This window comes from Etheostoma spectabile, chromosome 9 (assembly GCF_008692095.1).
Source record: "Etheostoma spectabile isolate EspeVRDwgs_2016 chromosome 9, UIUC_Espe_1.0, whole genome shotgun sequence".
In the NCBI taxonomy this organism is placed as follows: Eukaryota; Metazoa; Chordata; class Actinopteri; order Perciformes; family Percidae; genus Etheostoma; species Etheostoma spectabile.
In genome coordinates this window covers 17,908,264-17,920,629 of record NC_045741.1, presented here as the reverse complement: position 1 = coordinate 17,920,629, position 12,366 = coordinate 17,908,264, and the positions used below count along the sequence as shown (strand labels likewise).

The window sequence follows — 12,366 nt, the reverse complement described above, 5'->3', positions numbered from 1 at the left end:
TCTCTCTCTCTCTCTCTCTCTCTCTCTCTCTCTCTCTCCCCCTCCCTCTCCACAAACAGTCCGGAGCTAAATGTGAAATTGTCTCTGTAGGCTACTTGCTCCGTTTCTGGTGGTTGTTAACACAAATATGTGCTGATTAGCTCTCATAACGGGCCGGGAATGCCATGAGGCAACTGTCTGATTACTCCATATTTTAATTGTGATATTTTGTGATTAAATTCTGAATCTGCCACATTCTCTGCCGGGTTAATATAGTAGCACACTGTCTTCCTCCTGATGTAGATGTAGCCTACACTGTAAGTCAGTAGTAGGCTATACAGTGGAGTTGCATTCTAAGTGGTTTGGGGTCACTCTGTAAATAATTTTGGGGTACAATTTGTTTTTTGGAGAATTCTACAACCAGCAAAACCACAGGCCAAGCAATCGGCCCATTCCAAACATTTTCAACGGGCACTGTAACAGTTGTGCAAATAAGGCCCATGATTTTTCGGTCCACAATTTGGCCCTCCTGGGGGCCACTGAGCAATATTGTTTGCCTTATTTGCACTATTAAAGTATTTTTCCGGAGCATTAAGCTTTTGTGCAGACTTTACCTTTTTTGAACAGATACTTTTTTGTCCTGCAACTACATTGATGTGCACAACATCTTCTCATTCTCTTCTCAGTCTTTGAGACTTTGAGGCTTTTATTGGTTCCTGGTAAACAAATTCTCATGCAACATGCAAAGACTTTTTTTATATATTATATCATGCATTCATTTGACCATTATGGGTCTATTTTTCTGGATGGACTTAAGGAGCATTTGCTATTTTTCCTATCAGTAAAAGGAATTAGACAGCAATTTTGGGGGAGGTTTGGCGCATATTACTTCTAATTGAATTACTCCTCCAATCCCTTTAGGCATCTTCCCATTTGAACATCAGGCAATACTACTTGCGCCACATCGGAGGCCCTCCCTCAGCGGATGGGATGTCGCTTATTCAATAAAGCCTGTATTAAAGACGAGGAACTTGCACACCCCTAATTGTTTTCACCCTGCTTTAATAAAAGATGTTATTAAAGGGGAAGAACATCTCCAAGTTGGCGTCTTCTCTGGAGAGACTTGGCTATGTTTGCATTTCGCCAAGATGGTGGCGATTACATCGGAGGACTCTTTAACTGAAGGCCTAGAGACAAGATTCCAATTATGGAAAAACCACAGGAGGAAAGGGAGCTGGGACAAAAATATGACCATTTACAAAGGCCTACATTATTAAGGCCACCTTGTGACTAAATGGGAATTCTTATAGGTCATGTGTGAGTGATAGGGCGGTACAGATAGTATAACATTTGTAGGGTTTTCAAAGGTTTGTAGAGAGGCACATTTTGTGTTGCCGACACAGCACGGTGTCTCTTTGATATTGAAATCCTGCAGAGGTGTGACTATAGTGTGTATGGCCATTTGATATAGCCATTTCCTGCTGCATGGAAAGTTATTCTTTATTTTATGTGAACAAGGAATAAGTCCAGCAATTCTGCTTTTAGGTAGCAGTAGTAACAAAATCAACTTTTAAACCCCCATTCACAGGTTTTAGTACGTCTTGAATAAACAGCAGTGTGGTCAGAAAGTAAACAGACCTTAATCCCAATACCAAACCAGGGTTGTTGTTTTTTTATGTGTGTGTGTGTGTGTGTGTACGTGGTAGGTTTGGCTTTGGTTGGCAAAGGTCGCGGCATGGCTCCCATCAGGTCATGGCGTGGCTCCCATCAGAGGATAAAGAAAGGGAAAACAGAGAGAAAGATGAGGAGGGAACCCAGAGAACATTAGTCGACAGAGGCAGGAATAATAGTTTTTTCTGGATGTTTGTTTGAACATGGCACAGAAAAGAAGGGGGTCACTGTGTGATTTAAGGGTGGGGAGTAATAAAGTCAAGATGTAGTAGTAGCCCCCCTGCTTATTCAGGTCGTTTTACCTCTGTAAGGCCCCCAGAACTGAAATAGGAGGACACTATTTATCTATTCACTCATACGGGATGAAGCTAGCCTGTCACAATACATTATCCTATGAGGTTTGTGTAGTATGTAGTTTAATTGGTTGGGATATATTATTGTATTAAAGGTGCCCTACTTGCATTTTTTAAAAATATGTTAGTTCCATATGTAAATGTGGTATGTCGTGAATGTGAAAATGAACTGCTACCTCCTCTGTCAGCTCTTGCCAATGAAAAGAAATAGGTGGAGAAATTAGGCCAATAACAACAGCTGGTCAGTCTGATGTTATGTTGCCTGAGCTCGTTACTATTCATGAGCTCTCCCTATTGTGCTGGGTAAAGGATGCTGATAGCCAGGCTCTCATTGGCTAGCTGTTAGCCAATCAGAGTCAAGCAGCTTGGCATGTTGATACTAGAACCACACGAGAATGGCTTGAACCAAGGTAACCAAGGCATTTTTTTCCACAAAAATGTTTGAGTCCATGGTAGAACTTCAGACATTACCACAAGTATTGGAATACGTGTGGCAAGGCACCTTTTAATGGCAATTCACACAGAGGTCTGTTGTGTACTAGGGATTTAGTTCAAATAGCTACTCTACCAGAATAATTGATCTCAAAAAACATTAACCAATCATGGATGTTTTAGCCATGCTAGCAGGAATGCTCTATAGATGGGAATGTTGGTCTGAAAGTCGGTCCATGACTTTTGACCCCGACTGAAATATCTCTGCATCCATGTATTGGCCATGATTGTCGTTACATTTTGTACAGACTCCTGACTTTTCCTCTGGGTCCTAGTGAGACTGCAGGGCAGGACATTTTCCTAGCTATCCTACCAAATATTTCAACATCTCAACATGCATTATCACAGTTTTTTGTATTCATTCATTTATGCCTCCCAGGCAGTGGAGTAGCACAAGCTCCTGGGCCCTATGCATAGGCAGTCCTGATGGGCCCCTAATGCTCTTCATCCTGAGACCTGAGATAAGTTTTTTTGGTATACAAAATGTAGTCAGTCAATCAACCAAGTTATTCTGCCAGTACACCAACTTTACATTTCATCTGACATGCAATATAAAATTTAATTATGAAATGAAAATATCCAAGTAAAATAAAATATATTCCAGACTTTTAAATGTTCCTCTCTCCCCTTGGGCCCTGGCAGTATTGGTTTTACCCCCAGTCCGATGCCCCTGCTCCTAGATGTCGGGGTTGTTCTCCCAACAACTCTGAGAGCACCACCAGTGTCTCAAAGTGCAGCTACTCTGTGTCATTAGCTGCAGACTGTTTTTTAAATTTTTTTATTAAGTTTATTTTGAAAATGTTAAAACAAAAAGATAAGTATGATCAAGAAAACCAACAAAACAAAATGGTAACATGTCTTTCGAAATTATATATTATATTATACATTTCCAGTGGAATACAGCCAGACCAGCATTTTAACCTTATTTAAGCCAGCTACTAGCTAACAATACCTGCTGTGAAGTGTAATGTTACCTTGCGTCACATGCAGAGATGCTTTTGGTGCCTCTGATGTAGGGCTGCACGATTATGGCCAAAATGATAATCAGCACGGGTCGAATGGCGGGAACACACGTCGTATGTATGAAACGTCTGTATCGTCACTGCACTGCATTTTTATGAACTATGATATTCTGGCCATGGGTCACATCTCTGGCCCAGGTCCAAGTCCAGCAGCTCCGTCTCACACTATTACTCTACCAACTGAAGTTAGTTGCATTCAATAACTTCTTCTGTGTTCTTCGCCGTGGCGGCCGCGATAGCAGTTACCAGCGGAAACACTGGTACAAACACAGGTTTGCCCCTCATATTTAACAATATACAGCTGTGTTAATAAAAAATTAAAACTGTAGACAAATGTCAGAAGCGTGGACCAGCGGCCGCTGTGTGGCCGGGCTGCGCGGAGAGTAAGAGGAGAGATCCCACACGAGCACGGCTTTACAGACGAAATGGGTAATGTAACACAAAATTAAACCATATCCATATAAACAACATTGCAGCGGATGCGAGGACATTAGCACCGGTGCGTCCTAGAGGAGCTAACAGCTAACAGACGCTAACTAGCTAACAACTAACAGACGCTACTAGCACTGCTCACTGCTGTTGTCTGAAAAACAACAGACGGGACAAATGTTGTGTTTACTGGTAAACTGGTAAACCTTGAGTTTTCCTCCCGTTACTCTGTCCTCTGTGACTGTCTACATCTAGAAACTAAGCTGCACTGGGTGCAGGGAACTACGGGACTCAGACGGGTTGACGGAGCAGTAGATTGGCTTTGCAAAAAACCCGGAGCGTTCTATGAAATGACGTTTAAAAAAAATTAATCGCTCGATCACGCAAATTTGATCGTGGGAAGTCAAAATCGTGATCGCGATTAAAATTCGATTAATTGTGCAGCCCTACTCTGATGTCCGTTTCAGAGCACCAGGGATGCGCAAGGCATGTAAGTGGCACCGAAATGAGGCACCAAAATCTACGTTGCTATTCGTCCCAGTAAATACCGCACGTTTAGGAACCGGTGCCATATTGGCAATCTAGTTGTGAGTAAAATATCATACCCAAAGTTAATGGTGACTTTTTATCTTGTGCTGTCATCTGGTCAAAATTTCAATTTGTCCAATATTTTGGTTTATGACCAAATACCTGCAAAACTAATGCTTTCAGCTGTACTTTGTGTTTCATGCTTATTAGCATGTTAAAACTCCAAACTACAATGGTGAACATGGTAAACATTATACCTGTCATTATGCTAGCATGTTGATATTAGCATTAATCCCTGCTCTGCCTGGTCCAGCCTTACTGTGCTTTAAGCATGACTGTAAGATAATAGTGACCATTTTAAATACTTGATCCTCTACCCAGTGATGTTTTTATTTTTCAAAAAAATAGATAATTTTGGAAATAATCTCTTAATACAGACCAGTACTATGATTGATAATGTGTCAAAGGGACCTTGTTTTAACTTTCTCACTCTAACCATTTCCAATCAAGTGTATTCTTGTCCCATTTTTCATTCTTCTCTCTAAGGACAGCATACTACTTAAAATGCAGTGTTAATATTGCTATCCAGTGTTACATTTCACCCTCACCACCTGTGCCTCAGATTGATAGGTGATAACAACTGCATCCATAATCATGCCTATTAATCCAATGCTAGACTGCTGAGACTTTGCGCATCATTTGTGTACTACCACATTTCCGATTCCATTCAGCATACATTTAGCACTGTCTGAGCCAACCATGCGTTCACCCTTTTTGCCTGGTGCTCATCTCATGTTTTAATCCCAGGGTGAATGCATTATTTATTAGCTGTTAAGGACTCCAGTGCGAACTTTAAGTGGCAGTGTGTTGTATTTGCTTAATGAATGGGGTTAGAGGAGATCAAAGCTGAAAATATGACAGATGAAGGGGAGGGGGTAGACGAAGAGATTCAGTTTGTCTGACTTAATTGCTGCCTTGCAAGAAGAAATCTTATCTATTCAGAATTTGAAGAGTTCATGCTTGGTTTCAAACTGTGGCAGAACATTTTTAAAGATCTTAGAACAAATTGCCCAAAGGATTATTACATGAATGATTACAACTTTCATTTGGTAGGCCAATATGACCAAAAAAACACATTATACATTAATAAACATGACTACGTTGATAACAAAATAATTGAATTGGGGTCATATTGAGTTATTGATATTGATAAACAAACAATGATATTTTATACTATACTATATATATATATATATATATATATATAGTGTGTGTGTATATAATATAAAAAATATTGTGGACAGTTTGTTTTGTAATAGTCCAACTATTTTACATCAGTTTGTTTATTATGAAATGTTTTACATTCATTGCAGCACCATTTGATGATATGAATTAAAGTATCAAATGACCCTCCAACAGTAGCAGAAACCATGACCTCGTTATAGAAAACATTCCGTAGCAGAGAGAAGTTTTCCACGGACTGCTGGAAGTCCTTGTCTGCATGGCGCCTATGAAGCTAGATTGCTAGCTAGCCACTCCCCTTTCCTCTCTCCACAGATCATTAGCAGTCATGCTCCTGCCCTTTTGAAGTCTGTGAGGTCTGCTGTGTCTGTCATAGCCATGCAAATCCAGGGGACAACCCCAGCCACCTGTTCTCAGAAACATCTGTCCACGGGCTGAGGCTTTACTCAGGCACCGTTCAGCTGCCTCGCTCAACTCTGATCCTCAAAGGGCTGGAGGATGGCATAGAGGCTATTTTTAGTGGCTCGCTTGATATGCTAGTGCAAACCTTATGCTCCCTAATGAACATTCGTTTCAGTATGAGTGCTTGCTTTGAAGAGAAATGTGTTACTTTGTGAGGAAGCTAGTTGCTGCCTGATTCAACAGACTATAGAGAACTATCATAAGGAAATAGGCATGCCAACTTTTGTATTTTTTACAAGGCCTATCTAACTTTATATTCTGTTTTTATCACATAATCCCATCACTCTATTCTGATTTAGTTTTATATGATTTTACACCCACACATTCCCATTTCATATATGCCATAATAATTCACTTTATAGGCCAGCACTGCATTTTTTGAAGATGTTATAAGACAAAATGGAGAGCTCCTTGTTTAAAGACAACAGTTAATGTAAGTTTCAGTTTGATGAGATCCTATCAGCACATAACTGTTGCATTGTTTTAAAGTCCTTATTCTCCAAGTTGTAATAATTCCCCCGCTTCTCCTTGCCATTAGTACAGCAAGACTGGCGTGTGTTGGTGAGTGTGACGTGCTCGGGGCACCCCAAGGGAGGTTCAGCTGCAGAGTGATGACCCTACATTATAATCATTACAACTTAAAAATGTATATGTGCATTGCACATTAGCCTAGCAGCTAGCGGAGCTTCCTACCGCTTATAGCTTAATTCCAACAAAACCGCAAACTTCACTTGCAGCATCCATGCACGTTTTGTAGCCTAAACAGAGCAGCTTATATGGGTTGTAGTAGAGAGAGCAACAAGTTCTGCTCTGTTTGCTCAGCTGCTAAGACCACTGTGCCGCAAAGCGTCTGCCCTTGGGATTGTTGAAACACAATTTTTTTTTTTACTTTATTGACAACAGAGCTTTCTGAATAGATCTGTGGAATAGATCAACGGAGAGGAGAGAAAGCAGAGTGGCGGTAAATGACAGCAAAACACAGTAAAGACTCTTACATTGAGCTGAAATGGAAACGCCGTACTTCCATCTTTTTATACAGTCTATTGCTGCAACATATGTTGTAAGGGTTAAGCCAATGTTTTTCGGGGCTAACGCCGTTCACTTTACTGGTGGCAGATAAAGGCACCGTGTCTTGAGAAGCACTAGCTTGTTTTATTGTTCACTTTTAACTCACTTTACATCTACTTTGCTGGCTCTTTTTCCTCTTGTGATTCCTCACAGAGGCACTCATACGCTACTCTCTGTTACCGCTTGCTCTCCTTGCACAACCACACGGGCACTGAGGTCACCCTGCCCTTCTCGCCCTAATTTACGCTACTCTCGTAAGGGGGTTGCGATATACTGCACTACCGCCGGAATTTCTTGCTTTTCAACTGCGGTAAGAAAAAATCCATAGCGGCCCAGCCCTAGTCATCTATGCCCTCTCATGGGGCTCTTCAGGAAATATTTGATATCTCAGACATCCACTTGGCCTTGAGCATTTCATGGCACCTGGCATTCATGGTGAACTCACCACCCAGTAGTCAGGAAGCAGGGCAATGCCCGTTCTTCCAAAACACAGCAGGTTTTGCCATTTTCTACCTAGGGACAGATTGTTTTGCATGTGTCTTTTTTTTTCACGACAGCCGGTTTGTGGTAGGAGACCCCTGAAAATGGACCCAAAGGGTATGTGCCGAGGCATGTGGGTGGAAAGCAGCCTTTTGATTGGCTGCCAACAGGATTGCATGTTTGAATACAGAATTGTAAAAGGCTGTTGGTTGTTGGAGGGGTTTGTGGGGGTCCTGGTGAATGTCCAATGGGGCTCAAGTTGAACAAAACCAAACTTGCCAAACAAGTAAAAATAGTGCAATGTTATGATTATTTATGTGTGGCTCTCCAGGGGACTCTGAGACCAAACTGAAAACACACACCTTGCCGAAGCCTGTGGACACACTTAGAATAAAGTTTGCAGTGTAGAAGAGTTTATTGTTACGCCAACATCAGGAATACATTATTGAACAAAAGCTTGTGGAGAGGAATACAAATACCTCTATGATAATTCCCTACATCTTCCATGCAGTATACTTTATACGGATTATTGGCACAATTAACAAAGTCAGCCCTCAGGGGGTTGCGCTGCTACTGACCCAGCTACAACAGGACACCAAGCATCTGTCAACAACCTATATGGAAAAGTCTAATCCTCAAGAATAAAATCGTTGCTGTCACTGTACATTATACAACATGAAAAACAAAGTTAAACAATACAAGGCAGATATAATGCAACTCTAGACTTGAGCAAAGAGTCAGGGTATTGTTGGACGTGTTGAAACCTTTGCCGGGACTCGGTTACAGTAGCTTGACACTGTATGAGTCTGAATGCAAAGTCTTGGGAAAGTTAGCAGCTGTGTAGCCTCTCCATCTGCAGGGGGATGAGATCAGTGGTGTGTGTAAGTGTAGATGTGCATGAGGGGGAGACCTGCTGATCCAGGTGGTGAATGCTGCCTGGCACTCTGACAGCTGAAGGGAAAGAGAGCATATGCTTTGATTCACACAGAGATATTGTATGGATACATGCACATGCATAACCTACAGGAAAATGCACATGTAAGATTCCTGTACACTCACACTCAGGCGGTGATGTCCCATATTGCTTCCACCGGATGCATGCTGCATTATCCTGCCAACCTTTCATTTGGAAAAGCATGAAGGAAAAAAAAAATCCTGCTGGGTGTTGTGCCAAGGTTAATGGCTCAACATTGTACAACTGTTCTGTGATATGTGCCACGATGAATCAAAGCTCAGGCAACATGTAGTTGAAGTTAGCCTCACATCTCGGGAACAGCAGACCGTTCTGTTGTAAGCCTTTTACAACAACGTGCCTCAGCCTATTGTACATTCTCTCACAGCTGAAATCTGTAAGGAAAAACCCTTTGGCCCAGAGCTGACTGTGCCCCTGGGGCCCATCTGTAAAGAATATGGCTGTAAGTGCAACCAGCTTCATGCCCTGTTGTTGTAAAGTTGTAGCCATTTTAGAATTCTAAACTACCCTATTTCATTGTTTTATGAAGTAAAGTTTTCTTTCAAAATGACCAATTAAAGTTCTTAGTTGTTGTCATCTTCATATTTTTTCACTCAGTGCTCTTAGGTCCCCTTTCTCCAAGGTGAATGTGTGTGAGTTTAGAACATTTAAAGTTATTTTTGTAGCAGTATTTAGTTATTCTCTTGTTATTTTTTACTTTTGTAATCATTTGACAATTTCTCAGATTGCCCCTTTTGCCACTTTGGGAACTAGATGTAGATGAAAGGTTAAAGCAAGGAGGATGTATCATGCTCTACAATGTTTCAACAGGGGAAAGGACCACAACTAATAGATTTTTATTATTAATTATGCTCATAAGATTATAAGTGGGGTGGCCCTGTATAGCTCACCTTGTAGAGCATGCGCTCCATGTACTAAGGCTGAGTCAGTGGCAGCCAGACCGCGGCCCTGTGCTGCATATAGTGCACTCTCTCCCCTTTTTTCTTGTGCATCTTTATATGTACTTTATAATAAAAGGCAAACACTCCTAAATACTATCAAATAAAATATATTATCAAGGTAATTTTATTAATTATGAAGATGGTTCATTTTTTCTGTCGTTTGACAAATCTATTAATTTATTGTTTTGACTCTCTATTGCAACAAATACGTGGCCTTCTAGTTGCAGGAGCTTTACAAACTAGACCTGGCCTCAAAAAGTAAGTGTGTGTGTGTGTGTGTGTGTGTGTGTGTGTGTGTGTGTGTGTGTGTGTGTGTGTGTGTGTGTGTGTGTGTGTGTGTGTGTGTGTGTGTGTGTGTGTGTGTGTGTGTGTGTGTGTGTGTGTGTGTGTGTGTGTGTGTGTGTGTGTGTGTGTGTGTGTGTGTGTGTGTGTGTGTGTGTGTGTGTGTGGTATATTTTTTACTTGTAAAACTCTGGACCCAAAGTCGTTTAATTTGCGGCTGACCTTCACAGACAACATTCAAAAGCTTGACGGTAAATTATTCAGTCGTCACCCATTATGTGAAGTTCAATTATGGTCTAGTTAGCAGACTGTGATTTAATGCAGTCCATTCTTCACACATGTATGACCACAAATGCATTGTACTGTTTACGCTACCCTTTCATTTCCAATTAAACACAAAGTCACAGAACGGTGCCTTTCACTTCAAATTATTTTCTGACTTCATTTTTGATCTCGTAATGACTCCACAGAATGACGTTAAGCTCATTAAAACTTGCCTTACAGTACATGATGAATGCACTTTCATTTTCCATGTCCTCCATATTTCCACATAACACTGTCCAGACCTTTTGAAGTGACTGAAAAGTGGGCTGTGATGTTCTCCTGAAGTTCAGGGGTACTTTCCGATTGTAAGGCCTGCGGCTCCCAGGCAACCAATGCGATGAAATCCATCTCAGGCAAGGTCATCTGCTCACTCTTTAGTATAATTGCAGACAAACAAGATTTTTGATTTGAATCCTTACACCATCTAGTTGGTATGCCTTTTTGAAAAGCCGTCACAAGCGTGTTAGGCTGCTGGTAACAGTTAGGGAAACATCAGCATTCTTCCAATCAATCCCTCAAGAAAGGGCAACAGTGATTTGTCTGCGGCCATTTTGCCTGTCAGAGATGTTTAACTTCCATGCGTATAATGGCTCTTGTACTCTAGGTAAACAGCCATTACTAGCTTGTTTATTTGGAAGGAGGGGCTCATCGTGGATCTGATCCGTTTTTCAAATGACAACCCATACCAGAGAGATGAGGGGGAGAGAGGGAGGAAGAGCAAAGCAGGGAATAGAGAGGAAGACCCAATTTATTTTGAGTAATTGGCTCCACTTGAGCAAACACCCCTTGCTTGCCCAGTGGTCGTCTCTATTCAAGTCTGTACCAGACAGCAAAAAAAGAAAAAATATCCCGTCCTATGTTCAGCTACACAGATTAAATGAGAATGAACTGGGCATTTTTTGAGTTGGTGTACCTCCTCCACAATAATCCATTTTTATAACCTTGGCACAGCTCTGAGAGCATTCCAGACACTATATGGATTTATAGTTCTCTGAAACATTTACACATGGTACTGGTTTGAGTAAACTTTTTTATAGTTGGTCATTGTCCCTAAATGCCTAATTAGTTGAATCATAATCTCTTAAAGACTCTTAAAATAATCTTGATAATTTACTAATATGATCAAACTGACACCTTTTTAGATTGTCAAGATGATTTAAATTGCCTGTTTCAATAGAGCAGCTTAATGACTTTCCTTAGAGAACCCAATCTGACCGCACATTCACCTCAATTTCCCCTGTAGATAAAGAAAGGAAACACTAAAGCTTCAGAAAAGCAAACACTAAAGAACTGAATCAAAATCTGATAACACCAGCCCAGCACTTTAAGCAGTGAAGTGGAAAAACACACCCATGGTGAGGCCGTCACATTGTCAAATGACACGCTAACTGGCAGGGAAAGTCCGGCTCTTTCATTCAACCATATACACCTTTCATAGTCCAAGTGGCCCCAGGCGGTTTGACTGCCCCATGGTGTCCCCCCACCCCCCCATTAGGACTGTCCTCTACAGGAAAGAGGAAGCCCCCTGAAATAATATGCCTCGCCTATTGATAAGTGAGACATCTCTGGGCCTCCTGACAGATTGCACGGGGCCAGTGTCAGGAGAAGCCTGTGGGGCAACGTGGGGGTGAGGCAGGGGTGGATCCCCCGAAGGGTTGTTGCTGCTGGGTCGCTCTGCTAAGTTAGATGTCACCGTAAACATGTAGGGATGTGAATGCATCATGTTTGTGTACGTATAGACGTGTGAGCCAGCGTCAAGTTTATTTTTTCGGTTTGTGTGTTAGGGTGTACACTACATTGCACCGGGAGGACTGGTTTCTGTTATGGTTCTGGTATTGGACAGCCTTGTGGTTTTTTCCTCCCTGAGGCCACCTCAGATGTCACACACCATGTGTGACTAACACTGCTTTCTCTACTCTAAATGGAACACACGTAGCTTGTTAACCTGCATTTACAGGCTAGAGTGTCCTAATGCGCACACACGCACGCAATGCATGCACGCATGCACACAGAAACAGGAAACAAATCCTTAAAAAAAAAAAATTGGTCCACAACTACAAAAGCATGCACACACGCTGAAGCACAGTATAATCACACACACACACACACACACACACACA

The 12,366-nt window shown here is 41.6% G+C and overlaps 1 long non-coding RNA gene across 1 annotated transcript in view; it reads right to left on the bottom strand.

Moving 5' to 3' along the window:
- Nucleotides 1–2,371: 2,371 nt before the first annotated feature.
- Nucleotides 2,372–12,366, bottom strand: part of LOC116695714 (uncharacterized) — a 15,386-nt gene continuing 5,391 nt past the window's right edge. The window contains exons 2-3 of the long non-coding RNA XR_004333541.1: nucleotides 4,914–4,918; nucleotides 2,372–2,382 (exon numbers count right to left, since the gene is read on the bottom strand). This is a non-coding gene — a long non-coding RNA (uncharacterized LOC116695714). The remainder of the gene's footprint in view (nucleotides 2,383–4,913; nucleotides 4,919–12,366) is intronic.